At 45.1% G+C, this 15,468-nt stretch overlaps 1 long non-coding RNA gene across 1 annotated transcript; it reads right to left on the bottom strand.

The window, feature by feature from the left end:
- Positions 1-234: 234 nt before the first annotated feature.
- On the bottom strand, positions 235-13,665 carry LOC136794094 (uncharacterized). Its single transcript, XR_010840397.1, has 3 exons — positions 13,459-13,665; positions 5,529-5,602; positions 235-296 (listed from the first exon to the last, which is right to left on the bottom strand). It is a non-coding gene; the product is annotated as an uncharacterized lncRNA (long non-coding RNA).
- Between the last annotated feature and the right edge of the window lie 1,803 nt (positions 13,666-15,468).

Below are 15,468 nucleotides of genomic sequence, written 5' to 3'. Positions count from 1 at the left end.
GTCCTCTCACATTTAAATGAGCGCTCCTCCTGTGAACCCATCCTCCCTATTGCTTCAGAGCCTGAGACTTGGCCCTTCTGTCTCCAGCCTTCCAAGTTCTTCAGCCGACCTCGGATCTGTTCTCTCCAATGTCCCTCGAGTCCAGGATGATAGAGATATCCCAGCTGAAGAACTAAACTTCACAGGTCTGACACTGACACAACCCATGGAATTCAGTTCTCAGAGCTGGGGATACACATAGGCTTTCCAGAGTTGGCACAAATTCCCCCTCCTCACAGCCCAGGCCTGTCCCAGCCCTGTAAGATACAAGAGAGAAAAGCCAGGTGAATCCAGAGCCGCTGCTTCCCATGACCAGGTCTAGTTCTGGCACTCCTGAGTCCTAAGCACCTGGAGGATGTGCTTTGCAGACATGAGCATCATTAAACATCATTAAACATTGTAGCTGGGCTTTCCTGCCTTCTGGCCCTTACACATGCTCTCCCCCTGCCTGGAAAACTCTTCCCTCTCTCTCTACCAACTCATCCTCAGGTTCTCACCTTCAATGTCACTTCCTCAGAGAGCCCATGCATCGCAGACACTGCTAATCGTTCACCCTATATCTGTTCTCCCCTCCTTCTTTAGTAATAGAATCTCCAAGGTTATAACAGAGCCCCTAAGGGCACATGGACACCTGGCATATGACTTTCTTTCCCAGCCTCATGCGACTGAGCATTGGATGTGAGCAGAAATGATGAGCATTCCAGCGCCCACTTTCCCATCTCAGTGCTGGACTGTAGAATCGATGGAGAGTCACCGTGGACCATGCAGATGAGGGCAGCCCCCCCCCCCGCAGTGAAAAGATAGAGCAACATGCCAGAAGATCCCTGAAATTGTGGGCTTCCATATGAGTCCCGCACTGCTTACACTTGCACTACTGTATAAGCGAGAATTCAACATCTACCTTGTTTAAGCCACTGCTATTTGAGGATCTCTGTTGAAGCACTGGAATGTTACAGCTTTCCTAATATCAATATCTATTCCCTAACCCCCATTAACTTCCTGCAAGTCTCTGTCATAAGATTTGGCTCTTTCCCTTCCTAGCACTTACCATAATCGGTAACTACAAAACTTTTGTATAGTTATTTGATTCATATTTATCTCCCAGACAAGATGATGTTTTCCGCAAGGGCAGAGCTCATGCTAGGGCTTTTTAAAGTATATATAATAGTTTTATTGAGATATAATTCACATATCATACTATTCTATTTAAAGTGTACAACTTGTTGGTTTTTAGTATATTCACTGAGTTATGTAACCATCAACATAACCAGTTTTAAAACATTTTCTTCAAACAATCCAAATGGATTGTTTCCCCTTTTTGCCTATTATAAACAATGCTTCTGTGAACACCTGTGTACAAGCATAGGTGTAGATACACATTTCCATTTCTCTTGGGTATATTCCTAGGATTAGAATTGCTGGGTCATATGGTAACTCTATTCCAGACTGTTTTCCAGTGGGGCTGCACCATTTTAAAAGGCTACTAGCAGCATATAAGGGCTTCAGTTTCTCCACATCCTCTGCCAAGACTTGTTATTATCTTTCTTTTGATTATAGCCATCCTACTGGGTGTAAAGTGGTATCTCATTGTGGTTTTGACTTGCACGTTCCTGATGACTAATGATGCAGAGGCTCTTTTCATGTGTTTACTGGCCATCTGCGCGTCTTCTTTGGAGAAATGTCTTTTCATATCCTTTGCCAAGCTCTTAATTGGGCTGTTTTTATTATTGAGTTGTAAAGAGTTCTGTACATGTTCTGGATACAAGTCCCATGTATATGATTTGTAAATATTTTCTCCCATTCTATGGGCTTTTAACTTTTTTGATGAGTGAGTGTGAGTGTGTGTGTGTGTTTTCCATAACATTATTTCCAACTTCTAGCATAATGTCTGGCTCACATAGGCACTGCAGTGACTTGGGAGAAAGGGAAGAAAAGGGAGGGAGGAAGGGAGGGAAGGAGGAACTTATAGAGACCCTGTGGTTTAATTTCCCAATTTTATAGATGGAGAAACTGAAAGCCTCAAGACATTAAGATACTGCATGATGAGATAATAAGAACAAGGAGCTAGAAGTTAGAACTGGGTTCTAGTCTCCAACCAGCTGTGAGAACTAGGCAGGTCACATATCCTCTCTGCACACCAGAGAACTCGTCCTTCCACTCAGGTACTGGAAGGAACAAAGTGAACGAATGCATAAGAAAGCACTGCTTGAACATGAGTTATAACTGAGGCCCAAGATCAAATAGCTAAATCAGTCAAGTCAGAAAAAGGTGGCAGGTGGCCCAATTTCTGGTCCAGGGTGCATGCTGGGGCACTACAATGCATTTTTCAGGTTGTTGCTGATTTCCATCATCAATTGGGATACCTTCGGGTTCAACACAGGGAAGTATCCCGAATCACACAAATTCTGAGTCTTCTTCCTACCCACAGAGAGTCTCAGACAAGAAGTGATGATTCTACTAAGCGTAGCCCCCAAGCAGGGATTGTGTCTCATTCACTACGGAATCCTCAGCACCTAACACTGTGCCTGGCACATGGCAGACGCACAAAAGTATTGTTTAGTGAATGAATGAACAAACGAGCACATGTAGTATGAACCTCTATCCCACAACCTTAATGAAGCAGATGGGAATAAATTTACAGGGTAAAAGGATTCTGAGGTAGCATCTGGGCATAGCTAGAGGCTGTAAAGCATAATGATTAGAGAGCGGGCTCTGGAATTTGGTGGCCAGGGCTGTAATCGCAGGTCTGCCACTGGCCAGCCTGGAGACCCTGCGCATACTACTGACCACTCTGAGACTGTCTTCTCATCGGACTAGGAGGAGAATAATAGACCCACCTCACTGACTTGTTGTGGGGAGTGAAGAAGATGATGTGCACAGAACAGAGTGTCTGGCATGCAGTAAACACTCAAGAAATGTTAGCTTTATATCAGAATCAGGAATGAATGATGTGATAGATTAAAGAAGTCTGCCACGACTGCAGAAAGGGAAAGAGGCAGCGACGTAATTTCATCTCTACTTAAATGTACATCTGTTTATATTGCTGTGCTACCCCCATGCCTTCCACTGCTTCTGTTCCATGCCAGGCTTCATGCTCTGTTCATCCATGGCCCTAAGCCAAGGCTCCAGGCATTTTTCATTCTGGTTGGATCCACACAATTTGGTGATTACTATATAAACGTCTTGTATTGCTCAGGCTGCAGCATCAATTCTGCTTACTGAAAACGATTCACTTGGCACTCACTTCCCCCCCGGGTGGCATGGAAAGGCTTCTCCATCATCCTCAACTCAACAGAGCCTGTCACACTTAGGATTCAACATCATGTACAGAGCAAATACCCACATTTGAGGGGTTCCACTGTTTCATCACTTCAGTAAGTCTTGCTTCCCCCTTTTTTTATGCAGGAAAACCAAGACACGGAAGGAGAAAGGGGATACCCTTACCACAAAGAGCTCCGATTTAGATGACCCTGAGATACAAGAGCCAGCAACACAGAAATCTAATGGGAAAAGGAGAGCCACATGACCTAAAAACCACCAAGCACCAACCGCTTGCCAGACCTATGCAAGGCTTTATATGCAAGTCTCACTTTGCTTTCACAAGGTGGTGGTAGGAAGTAGATACGGTTGCCTTCTTCACTGAACAACAACAACAAAAAAAACACTGAGGAAGAAGAGGAAGCAGGGTGGAGAGGAAGAGAAAGGGAAAGAGGGTAAAAGCTAAGCAGTTAAAACACTTACCCTAGCACACACAGCTAACAATTGTAACCATTCTGCCCCACTGCCTGCCTCTTGGAGAAAGAACAAAAAAAAAGCTTCCTTCCCTAAAGAAATTTAAAGACTAGGGGTGAGGTAGCGATGTATACAGATGAAAAATAACTAACTGTAGAAGGCAATATATAATATATGCTAGGATAGGCTCAAAGAGGTAGGTACTGTACAACACGGGGAATCTAGTCAATATTTCGTAATAACTGTAAATGGAAAGTAACCTTTAAAAATTGTATAAAAATAACATTTTTTCCATTAAAATTAAATATATACATATTAAATTAAATATATATACATGATAAGCCTGGAGTCAACAAGAGGGGCCTGCAGCTGGTAGAAGGAAGACCTCACTCTAAGAATGGTCCCTAGGAAGGCATGCTCCTCCCACAGTCGACCTCGTCTCCATAAATGGAACCCGGTGCCTGGGCTAAAACCTTGGCTTACCTGACTCCTCTTTCTTTCGCACCCTCCCTTCCATCCCTCTGCAAGGCCTGTGAGCTCTACCTTCACAGTACAATGGAACTTAACCCCTCTCTCTCACCCAAGCCGCCATCACCTCCAACGGAGACCCCAGCAATAGCCTCCTTGCTGGTGCCCTGATTCTACTCCTGCCTCTACTGTCTACCCTACAAACAGCAGCCAGGCAAATCAGGTCAGTCACTCCCCTGCATAAAGCTTCCCAGCTTGCTCAGAGCAACACCCAAACCCCCTAGCACAGCATGTCAGGCCTGCGTGATCTGGCCCCTGTCCCGTCTCCAGCCTCAACTCCCACCATCCTTCCCTCAACTCATCCACTCCCGCCCAAGTGGCCTCCATGCCGTCCCAATTCCTCCACACTGCTGCCTCTTCCTGGGATGCTCTTCCCCCTTACTTCTTCCAGAGTCTTCTCAAGTGTCACCTCATCCAAGTTACCTGACCCCCTACCCAAAATAGCCACAGATGTGCCCATACTCAGCCCCATGCACTCTATCTCTATGCCTACTTTTTTCTTCTTTACAGAATTTCTTACTCTTTGACAGTTATGGCTACTTGTTTATTTACTGCCTGTCCCACAAGAATGAAAGTTCCATGGGGGTAGGCACCTTGACAAGAATAATGCCTGGCATAGAGCAAGTCAGTTCTCTACCTATTTTTCATTATCATCCCCCAAAAGAGCCTTTTTAGAGATATTTTTCCTAATCACCTCCACTATGAAATTTTAATATCACAGACATACTATATATCTGTTCATGTACTATATGTATATCTGTGCTTTATACATAAAAAGAATGAACATTTTCACCTCCCACAAGCCAATTTTTGTGCCTTTGTGGGGTGACAGTTCCCCTGTTGGGAATGCAGAGAACAGGTGCCTGATAAATATTTGTAGAATGGATAAAACTCCTGAGGTGGACAGCAGGCGGAAAGACAGACATTCTTCAAGGTATTAAGTTCGGGTGGGGAAATTCCCAGCGACCTCGCCACCCAAGCCTCCAATCTGCAGTATGAGTACATCCTGTCAAGCTGTGTCTGGTGACTAAGCGGTATATTTCTAATTAAGGTTTTCAGCTTATTTTTTTTTTCCAACCCTAATCTTATTTTGCATCCCAACTCTCACTGCTATTTTGGATGCTTAAATTCACTTTTCCTTCACCCTCATCCCCAGGCATGCTTTAAAACCCAGATAAGCACCCCCACCCCGACCCCATTCATGCATAATACATTCTTCATCCACAAACCTTCATTAGTTTCTATGTGAGCCAGACTCTGGAGATGAAAAGATGATTATGATCCAATTCCTGCCCTCTGGAAGCTGTGAACATATGAGGGTAGACAAGATGTTTAGTACAACATACCAAGTGCCCCAGTAGGAGAAGGGACAGAGTGCTTTTAAAGGACGGTGGAATCTCTCTGTCCACATCCAGCCATCCATTCATCCATCACTCATTTACAGAGCACCTGCTATGTGTCAGGCTCTGGAGCACGGTGCTGGAGACAGCAGTGAAGAAGATGAACACGGCTACTGCCCTGATGCTCCTGGAGATGACCAAATAAGCAGGAAAGACTGAGGTCTCACTGATAATCATACAAAACAAGTGAGCACAAATGTGAGAAGCACTATCAATGGAAAAGTACAAGATCCTACCGAGCACCTGGTAGTTAGGAAAAAGTGACATTTAAGGAGAAATCCTTAAGGAAAAATAGGCTGTGGTCAGGAGTCCAGGCAGAGGGCACAGAATGCTCAAACACTCTGAGATAGGACATGAGCAGACACACAAGTGGGGACTGAGACGGACCCCTCTCCTGGGGATGGTACTGAGACCAGCCATGGCACAGAAGTGAAGGAGGCCCAGGCAGCCAAGGGCCAGTTTGCACCACCCTTGCTTAGGAATCAGGGGTAAACAGAAGAAACAGGGAAGTGATGTGATCCTGATTGCATTTTTTAAATATTCTGGCCGGATGTGATGAACAGTTGCGGGGAAGGCACGAAATAGTCCCGCGCGTCCATCATGCAATTTAACACTTGATCCTGTGGGGTCTTGTATCCATCAGCGGATGCCTTGTGAGACTGAAATTCTCAAAGACAGGTGTGATATTTTCAACCTCTTTGCCCTCCCTCCCCATAACAGTGGTACATTACACACGGTAGACAATGAGAAAACATTTCTCAAGTAATCGTTCTGTGATGACAAATTCTATGTCTTTCTCATAATGAGCAACTCGTTCCCTCTGTTCTCTGAAAGATTCCCTCCTGTCCCCAGCTGCTCCCCCACCCTCCACCCAACTGCCATGTTCTGGTTCTGAAGACCACACCTTTCGGATAACCTCCTCACAAGCTCTCTGAGCAGTCACTGCATCACCTGGACAGGGGATATCAGGGACCCAACCTGTACAGGGTCACCCAGACGCTCCAACCTCTGGTTCTTCAGAGTCTGCATCACCAGGGAGGCAGGAGTTTGCTCCTGCACTGCTGAAGCAGTCAGCTCACAGTGAACTTCAACTGCACAGCCAGAACCATTTCTCAGCCGGAACGGAGAACAGGACAGAGCAACTCAGTAAAGTAATTGCCTCCTATTTACCAGGACATACTCCACACTCTGAGACATTTTATCAACTTCATGAGATTTGTAGTCAGAAAACACGGAAACAAAAGAACAATACAAAGGCCTTTTAACCACTGACTGTTCACATTTATCAACACTCCTGTTCCACCCATTATTAGCACTTCCCCAGTACAGAGCCAACGAAAGCTAAAGTTGTATTAAATCAATAAAAACCTGAATTCTCTTTTAAGACAGAACTCCATTGTGTAACTCTGTTGGGTAAATGTATGTAATGTATCCTACGGAAAGAAACCCACACCCGACTTGGTCTTGGTGTGCTATGATAGACGAATTATTCATTTCCGTTTCCAAGAATTCATGCCCTTCTCCTTCATGCATTTTCACCACTCTTTGAGGAAAAACTAAAAACTAACCCAAAAGTTGTTATAAATAAGATTTCGGGGGCTTCCCTGGTGGCGCAGTGGTTGGGAGTCCGCCTGCCGATGCAGGGGGACGCGGGTTCGTGCCCCGGTCCGGGAAGATCCCACGTGCCGCGGAGCGGCTGGGCCCGTGAGCCGTGGCCGCTGAGCCTGCCCGTCTGGAGCCTGTGCTCCGTGAGGGGAGGGGCCGCGACAGTGAGAGGTCCGCATACCGCACAAAAAAAATAATAAATAAGATTTTTCCTCCCCAAAATTACTACTGTGGCACTTTGCTCTTCCTGTATACACTTAGAATACAGGAATGAGTCTCTAGTATGTGAGGCTTTTAGGAGAGCTACTCATCTGGTATAGTCTTGCAAATCTAAAATCCTTTCAGAGCTAAATGAATTCTGGTCTTCCAGTTCATTTCCCAAAGGTACAAAGGAGATGCTTCCAAATTGCTTTATATGCTCGCTACTAAAAAAAACAGTCCCTTACATAGCACTTTATTTTTTTTTTTTATGTTAAACAGTCTGAGTAATTATCTCATTTAGGTCTCCACACACAGCCTTAGGAGGAAAGCTGGAGCAGACATGGCCATATTAAAGAAATTGAGTTGACAAATCTTTGCCAGTAAGAAACTGCAGGGTTATCCTCCAGGGTTGAACTTCAGTAGCCCTTTGTGTAAAACAAAATCCCCTTATAAACATGAGGTGAGTTCCTATGAAGAGAAAAGAGACTTAAAACATCATGCATGGGAAGAGGGTCAGGGAGGCACCTCTAGGCTCTAGGGCCCACTCGGCCAGGAATCAGACAGAGCTTACTACAAAACAGGCTTAAAGTCTGCAGAAACTGATGGCTGGATTCACTTAGCAGAAGTGGGAGATGCTTCTCTCTCTGGTCTTCCAGCCTATCCGCTTTAAACTTGGTTAACTGCTTCCTATTGGGGGGGGGGGGTGGATTTCTAAGTTCCCTGTCCCTGTTTCCACGGGCTTGACTGTCTCTCCCTCTATCCATAGGCTCTGCCACATCCAGGGTCCATGCCCTTGTGGTTACTAAGGTACCAGTCTCTGGGGACTTCTCTGATTCCCTCCTACTTCCCCAGCCTTCGATGCTCACCTGTCAAAACACTAATTTCCAGAGTATTAAACTCTTAGGAGGCACAAACTGTAGAAGTTTGACCTGAATGTACTCACAGAGGACACTCAAATAAATGTTAATTATACAATTACCATAACAGCTAAGATGTATTAAGTGCTTATTATGCACCAGCCACTGGGCTAAATGAATTATCTCACTTAAAATTCACAAAAAAAAAGCTATGAGGAAGGTACAATCATCAACATCATTTTAAAGATGAGAAAAGGTTCAAGGGATTTGCCCAAGGCCACACAGCCAGCAAGTTAAGCAACTGGGATTTCAACCTAATCATTCCAATTCCCGAACCCAGGTCCCCAACAGCCCAGCTGCACAGGCTAAGTGAACTAACCAGGCTTCACTGAAGCCAGCAAACTAATGAGCCCCACCCAGACTCCAGTCCCTCCAGCTCAAGCCAGGGCAGTCCTCGCCTCTTCAAACCACTCCTGGTTTCACTGGAGGAAGTGAGCCCTTTGGACAAAGATAGAAAGAGCCCACACCCCCTCCCCCATATCAGCCAGATCTTCTTACACACTGGAAATAATCATCCCCATGACAGGGGTTCTCGGACAAGCTTAACAGCAAACATTATGGTTTTACAAAAGCTACTGCTACAAAAGGACAAAAAAAAAACCTCTGGGTGACTAAGTCACATGAATTGCTGGAAGACAAGTCTTCTATCCAGCCCTCTCTGAACTGCAAGATGATGGTGTGTTTCAATGGTAAATGAACACAGCATTCCCAAAGCCACCAAGTGAATGAATCAAGCAAACCCTCAGTCTTCTCCTCATCCAAGATTTCTCTCTTCCCACTGGCATTACTGTCTTGCTTCGAAAATCGTTTCTGGGCCTTTCTGCTGTTCCACAAAGCTGCATTGTCACTTAAAGGCCTGTTCACTAACTGGAATTGCTCTTCTGTAGCTGCAAATAAAAATCACAGGCAGCTCGGATGAGTTTATCATGGGAGCTGATTAATTAGCAGTTACAGAACCCTGAAAATAGAGTTCCATTTCATTAACATGTAACTTTGGGGCGAATATTGTTATGATTTAAACACGTTTGGTCAGTGGTGGGGAAGCTATGGAGGTAATAGAAAAATAGGAAGTCTGTGTGTTTATTAGAAGTGTGAGCAAATATAAAGGGCTTTTAAAATAATAGTAATAGCTAACATTGAGCTAGGATCTGTCCCACCAGTGTCTGTTCTGAGTGTTTTATGTGTATTTGCCCAAATGGTCAAATGGTCTCCGAGGACCATCCTAGGAGACAAACACCATTATTGTTTGCATTTTACACAGGAAGAAACAGAGGCACACAGCTGCTGAACGGTGGAGCCACGGTTAATGCTCAGGCAGCTAGAACCAGAACAGTGGTTCTCAGCTGGGGTGAGGGTGAGGCATGGAGGTTGGCGCCCAGGAGATATTTTCAGTGTCTGAACATAATTTGATTGTCGTGAGTAGTCAGGGCTGTTAAAGCCTCTGGTGGGTAGAGACCAGGGACGCTGCTAAGCATCCTACAATGCATAGGACAGCCCCACAGCAAAGAATGATCAGTCCCAAAATATCAGTGGTACTAAGGAGGAAAAATCCTACTCCAGAGCCTAGTCCGTGTCACTGTGTCCGAGGCTTGTGCTCAAGGAACAGGGCATTCTCTACAAGACGCAGGTCACCAATGATGACCCCTCCCTGTGTACTAGGGAGGACATGTGTTCCTTCCTGGCCAGTCACCTCAGCAGCAGTAACACCCATACACAGGGCTAATACTGCCTTCCTTCCCTGAGGTCTGGACATGACCTCTTTTTTTGTGTGTGTGTGTGGTACGTGGGCCTCACTATTGTGGCCTCTCCCGTTGCAGAGCACAGGCTCCGGACGCGCAGGCTCAGCGGCCATAGCTCACGGGCCCAGCTGCTCCGCGGCACGTGGGATCTTCCCAGACCGGGGCACGAACCCGTGTCCCCTGCATCGGCAGGCAGACTCTCAACCACTGCGCCACCAGGGAAGCCCCTGGACATGACCTCTTAAAAGCCTTGTAAGATCTCAGATTCCATAGCAAAAGCTATGAACTCTCTAGAAATAATATTAATTAAACATATGACGTTGAGGCAGAAATAGCAAATTCATCAATAGACTAAAAGTAAGATTCTAGAAAGACATCTGTGTATATGTGGGAATTCAGGACCAGGCAAAAATATCCTTTCAAGTCAAAAAGCAGCCGAGAGGAGTATACAGGAACTCTCTGTACTCTCTATGCAAATTTTCTGTAAATCTAAAGCTATCCTAAAGTTAAAAGCTTATTAAAAAACAAACAAATGAACTGCAGAGGGGGAAACTGGCATCTACAGAGGAAAATATTAACATCAGATCTGTCTCACACCTTATGAAACCTACACTTCAGCTGGATGAAAGAGTTAACTGTAAATAAAATAAATATAAGAATAAATCTTTATAGCCTTCACTTCAGAAAGGACTTTCTAAACAAGGCACATAAACCATCAGGGGCAAGACTGGCAGGTTTGAGACCACCTAGGTGGCCAGACAATCACACACTGAAGACAGAAGGGGTATCAGTTCAGTAGAGAAGGAATCAGAATTGTTTTCTCAACTTTCCTCTGGGAGAAATTTCACAGTCAAAGCTCTGAATCTCCAATTACAGAAGTCAAAGGGAAGGGGCCCAGGTGGACTGCCGCTGTCATTCCTCTCTAACTAGCTTTAGATTTAGAAGGGAAATTCTCCTTCCTGGTGTCACGGGGCTGAAGAAAGTCTCTGGCAATCAGATGGAGTGTTACTGGTGCATAGCGCCTAAGTCTCGGCTATGGGAGAACAAGGGGCCCTTTCTTTGTTATTTTAATATCCGAGCCGATCTGGATGACAGTTCCTCAAGCAGTGGAAGCAGTGGTCACAACTACTGTAGGCCAGGCAACATCTGGTCCCCGCACACCAGGCCCCCGGCCAAAAGATGGCATTGCATGCCTCCCCCCATACCTCAGGAGACAAAGCTAGAGACAGCTGTTCAGCTACACACGCAAAACCGTGGTATTAGTTTCCCGAGATCTGTGTGGTTTTATGCCCACACCTCCCAGAAATACTAAAAATCCAAGACAGTCATTTTTTCAGCATAACCTTGAATGTTCATCCCCAATAAGGAATGTATCCAAATAGTCATGACCTTAAAGACATAAATTTCTGGCAGAGTAAGGAGCCTAAGAAAAATCTGTATGAAGGGGTAGGGAAGCTCTTGGCCACCCTTTGACAGTACAGCCAAATGTTTGCAGTTCCTCAGTATCTTTTTTTTGAGAATCAAAGATATTTTCCTAGAGAAAAGACAACAAATATCACGTAAAACACTATATCAGAGCCGATCTGGAGTGGAAAAAAATCAGAAGATCTGAGTTCGAGTCCCTCCTGGGCAGTGGGGCTTTCAGTAGGTCGCTTGACCTCTTTGAGTCTCAATGGGTAAAATGGGTATAATTCATTAATTCAACAAATATTTAATAAGCTCCTATTATGTGCCAATTCTACTGTCTCTACTAACCTTACAAATTTTATGGGAGAATTACATGAAATGACCCATGAGAATGCTTTGCAAATTGTAAACCATAAAAATACTTCATCAGTCATCATTAAAATAAAAAGAATGTCTTGTTGTTATTAAGATTGAGGCCAGGACCAAAATAAGGAACTTTTTGCCAGATTGTAGAACAACCCGAGGGAGGAATCACCATTTGAATTTTAAAAAGTACCCAAAGCTGGCTTTTCGGGACCACACCCAAGCCTATAAAATGCTGACAGTCAGAGAAAATAAACATTTACTACAGATTTGGCCCAAAGGCCCACACTGAGAAGGTAAGACTACACGAAGTTTCTTCAGGGTCCTTGGAAAAAGGTGGGCTGATAGGAATTCAGAGATAAGAGGAGGACCTAGAATCAACACCCGGCCTTCCAGTCAGCACCACACCCCATCCCATGCCTGGGCCTGGAGAGATCCTGAAGAAAAGACTCCAACTCCAGCCAGTCCATGTGCTATACCAACCCAACCAGCTCCAAACCATCTGAGCAAACCCCCAAGTCAAGTTTCTACCTTCTTCTCCCTCTGTGAACTCCACCATAAAGAGTTTGCTTATCTGTTCTCAAAAGTGCTAATGCCTAAGGACACTAAGGTGATTTTTATTAAACAAATGAAGAGAAATCCATTCTATTCAAATCCATAGTTTACAACATGGGGGCAAATGTCAGCAGTATACAGCAATCAGAAGAGTCTGGGGAAAAATCAGGCAGAAGGCTGGGTAAGCAAGTGAAATAATGGACACTGAATGTGCAGGTCCCAAGAGACAAGAAAATACAATAATACAGTTAAGCCGTCAAGAAAGAAAAGCTACACTATTTGCCCCATTAATATAAAGTCAGGTTCAGCATGTTAAAAAAAAAAAAAAGATTATTTTCAAAACACAAAAACTCTTATACCCAAAGGCAGGACTGAATGAGATCCAATATTATGTAACAGCCTAAATGGGAAAAGAATTTGAAAAAGATTAGATACATGTATATGTATAACTGAATCACTTTGCTCTACACCTGAAACTAACACAACATTGTTAATCAACTATATTTCAATATAAAATAAAAAGTACCATATGTACTATGTAATATTTTCATGCTACTGTCACTGAAAGGAAGTTTATGACTTGCTAAGTAGAGGTTACAGTCTCCAATTCCACGGTTTAAAGCATATTATTTTATCATTCCTATAGGTTCTACACCACTTCCAGACTCCATCCCACCCCACCCTGAAAATAACGAAAGGTTAAAAGTATTTTCCCTGTGGAAATGGAGCTGCATCTTAACTAAAGCACTGGAAATCTCTCCAAGGCCCTGACATTTTTATATTTATAGACCATGACAAAAGTCTCACCTACTTTTTAACGTCATTCAATATGCCTTAAACATCTTGACTATATCTTTAATGTACCATTTACTCTGCAATAACCCACTGTACAAAAGCCAGCTACCTTTCAGACAGAGGATAAGTGCATAATAAATCAGCCTGCAATGATTATTTTTCCCAGCTCATACTCACAGCGAGCTCCTAAAATTTCGTTTTACTTTGTCTTTCCAACTCAGCGGCCGTTCTTCCCCTCCTCTTTTTGCTACTCCCTCCTTGTCCACCCGGCGCACCCAGGCGTTGCAGTGGCTCCCTGCCCGGGTGTTACCACTTCACTCGGCCCTGCTGCCGCCGTCCAGGGAAGGAAGAGAGCTGTCAAGAGTCTTGGAGCAAGAACATCTTTCTGGAGAAAGGCTCTTGCTCGCAGGGGTAGAGGAAGGCACGCAAGGGCCTATTTGCATATGCTTTTATTCCATTTCCACACCCTGCACGCTAACGCTCTCTGGAAAGTCCCTTCTCAATTCCCTCCTGGGCGCGGAGAAGGGGGAAGAGGCTGGGCCAGAATGGAAGGTTCCAGCCTGGCAGGGTCAGCCTCTCCCTGGGGAAGAGCCTCAACCTCCCCCCGCCCCCGCTGCCCGCTGAGTCTGGACCCACGGGCGGGGGCCCGGGACCCTCTGCAAGCGCGCTGGGGGCGCCGACGACGCGCCCGCCCGGCGCACTCTGGAGAGTTCTGAGCAGGATGCTCAAGCTCTGCTCCAGCCTCCCCCGGGGAAGTTCTGGTCAGGCGCTCGGTCCCGGGCTTCCTGTCTGTACTCTTCGCAGCCCCGCGGGGAAATCCCGAGAGCTCTAACCGCTGCCCAACGAGCCCGTCCACTTTTCAAGTACGCGCGGCTTGAGTTTCGGTTCAAACCTCAATTTAACGTTAACCATAAATAAGTAAATAAAGAAAGAATGAATAAATAAATAACACGTGTGCAGGCATTCATTTAAAAAGAAAGAGAAGAAAAAGAGAAGAAGAAAAAGAAAAAAAAGAAAAGAGAATCAGCCTGAGGGGTCAAGATCAGTGCTGCAGATACACAAGGCCTACATCTGAACAAATGGATGCTTTTAAACTGGCTGCTTGAAGTGAGCGCTGACCTGGCAGGCAGGAGACCCGGAAATGTTCTTCCCAGTACTTTTCTCTGAAATGTGGAGATACAAAGCTGCCTCACTCAGCTAAGGATAACAATAATAGCTCAACTTTAATGGGCTCTTACTATGCACCAGGCATTCTGCTCAATGTTTCACAGGCAAGGGCTTTCCTAATCCCACAGCAGCATCTCAGGGAGCCAGTATTATGACCCCCATTTTACTGATAAGAGAGTTTTATCTCCGAGGAGGCTAGCGTGACTGCGTGACTTGCCCAAGGTCACACAATTAGGAACTGCTGCCAGGGGTACCACCGTTTGCTGCTCCTTTTCCCAAACTGGAAAGACCCTCCTAAACCCTTGGAATATGCAATTGCAAATGGAGATTCCCAGACAAGATAAATATACCCTCCCTACACTGGATATTTACCCATGGACAGCGAAGAGCCAATTTAAAGGTTTTTGCTTCCAAGCAGAGTTACTCATTTCCCTTACCTCCCCAGAAGGTGTTCGTTGCTCACCTTGCTGGGCTCCGAAAAGCTCTTTGCCCTTCTATTATAGGTAACTTTTTTTTTTTTTTTAAATTTTTTTTTTTTTTTTTTTTTTGTGGTAGGTGGGCCTCTCACTGTTGTGGCCTCTCCCTTTGCGGAGCACAGGCTCCGGACGCGCAGGCTCAGCAGCCGTGGCTCACGGGCCCAGCCGCTCCGCGGCATGTGGGATCTTCCCGGACCGGGGCACGAACCCGTGTCCCCTGCATCGGCAGGCGGATTCTCAACCACTGCGCCACCAGGGAAGCCCTATAGGTAACTTTTTAAATAGCACATATTTATTGAACACTTATTATATGCCAGACACTGTACATACATACAGGTTCTTATTCAATCCTCCCAACAACACCAAAAAGTATATTCTATTATTATCCCGATTACAAATGAGGCTCAGAGAGGTTAAAAACTTGCCCAAGGTCACATAGCCAGAAATTAGCAGAGCCAGGGTTTGAACTGAGGTTCCCTCTCCTGGGATATCTGAACCCCACGTGCTGCATTACACTGCCGCTGAAGGGGACCAACATCAAAAC

Source organism: Kogia breviceps, chromosome 4 (assembly GCF_026419965.1).
Source record: "Kogia breviceps isolate mKogBre1 chromosome 4, mKogBre1 haplotype 1, whole genome shotgun sequence".
NCBI classification, from domain to species: Eukaryota; Metazoa; Chordata; class Mammalia; order Artiodactyla; family Physeteridae; genus Kogia; species Kogia breviceps.
This window is presented reverse-complemented; position numbering and strand designations above follow the sequence as displayed.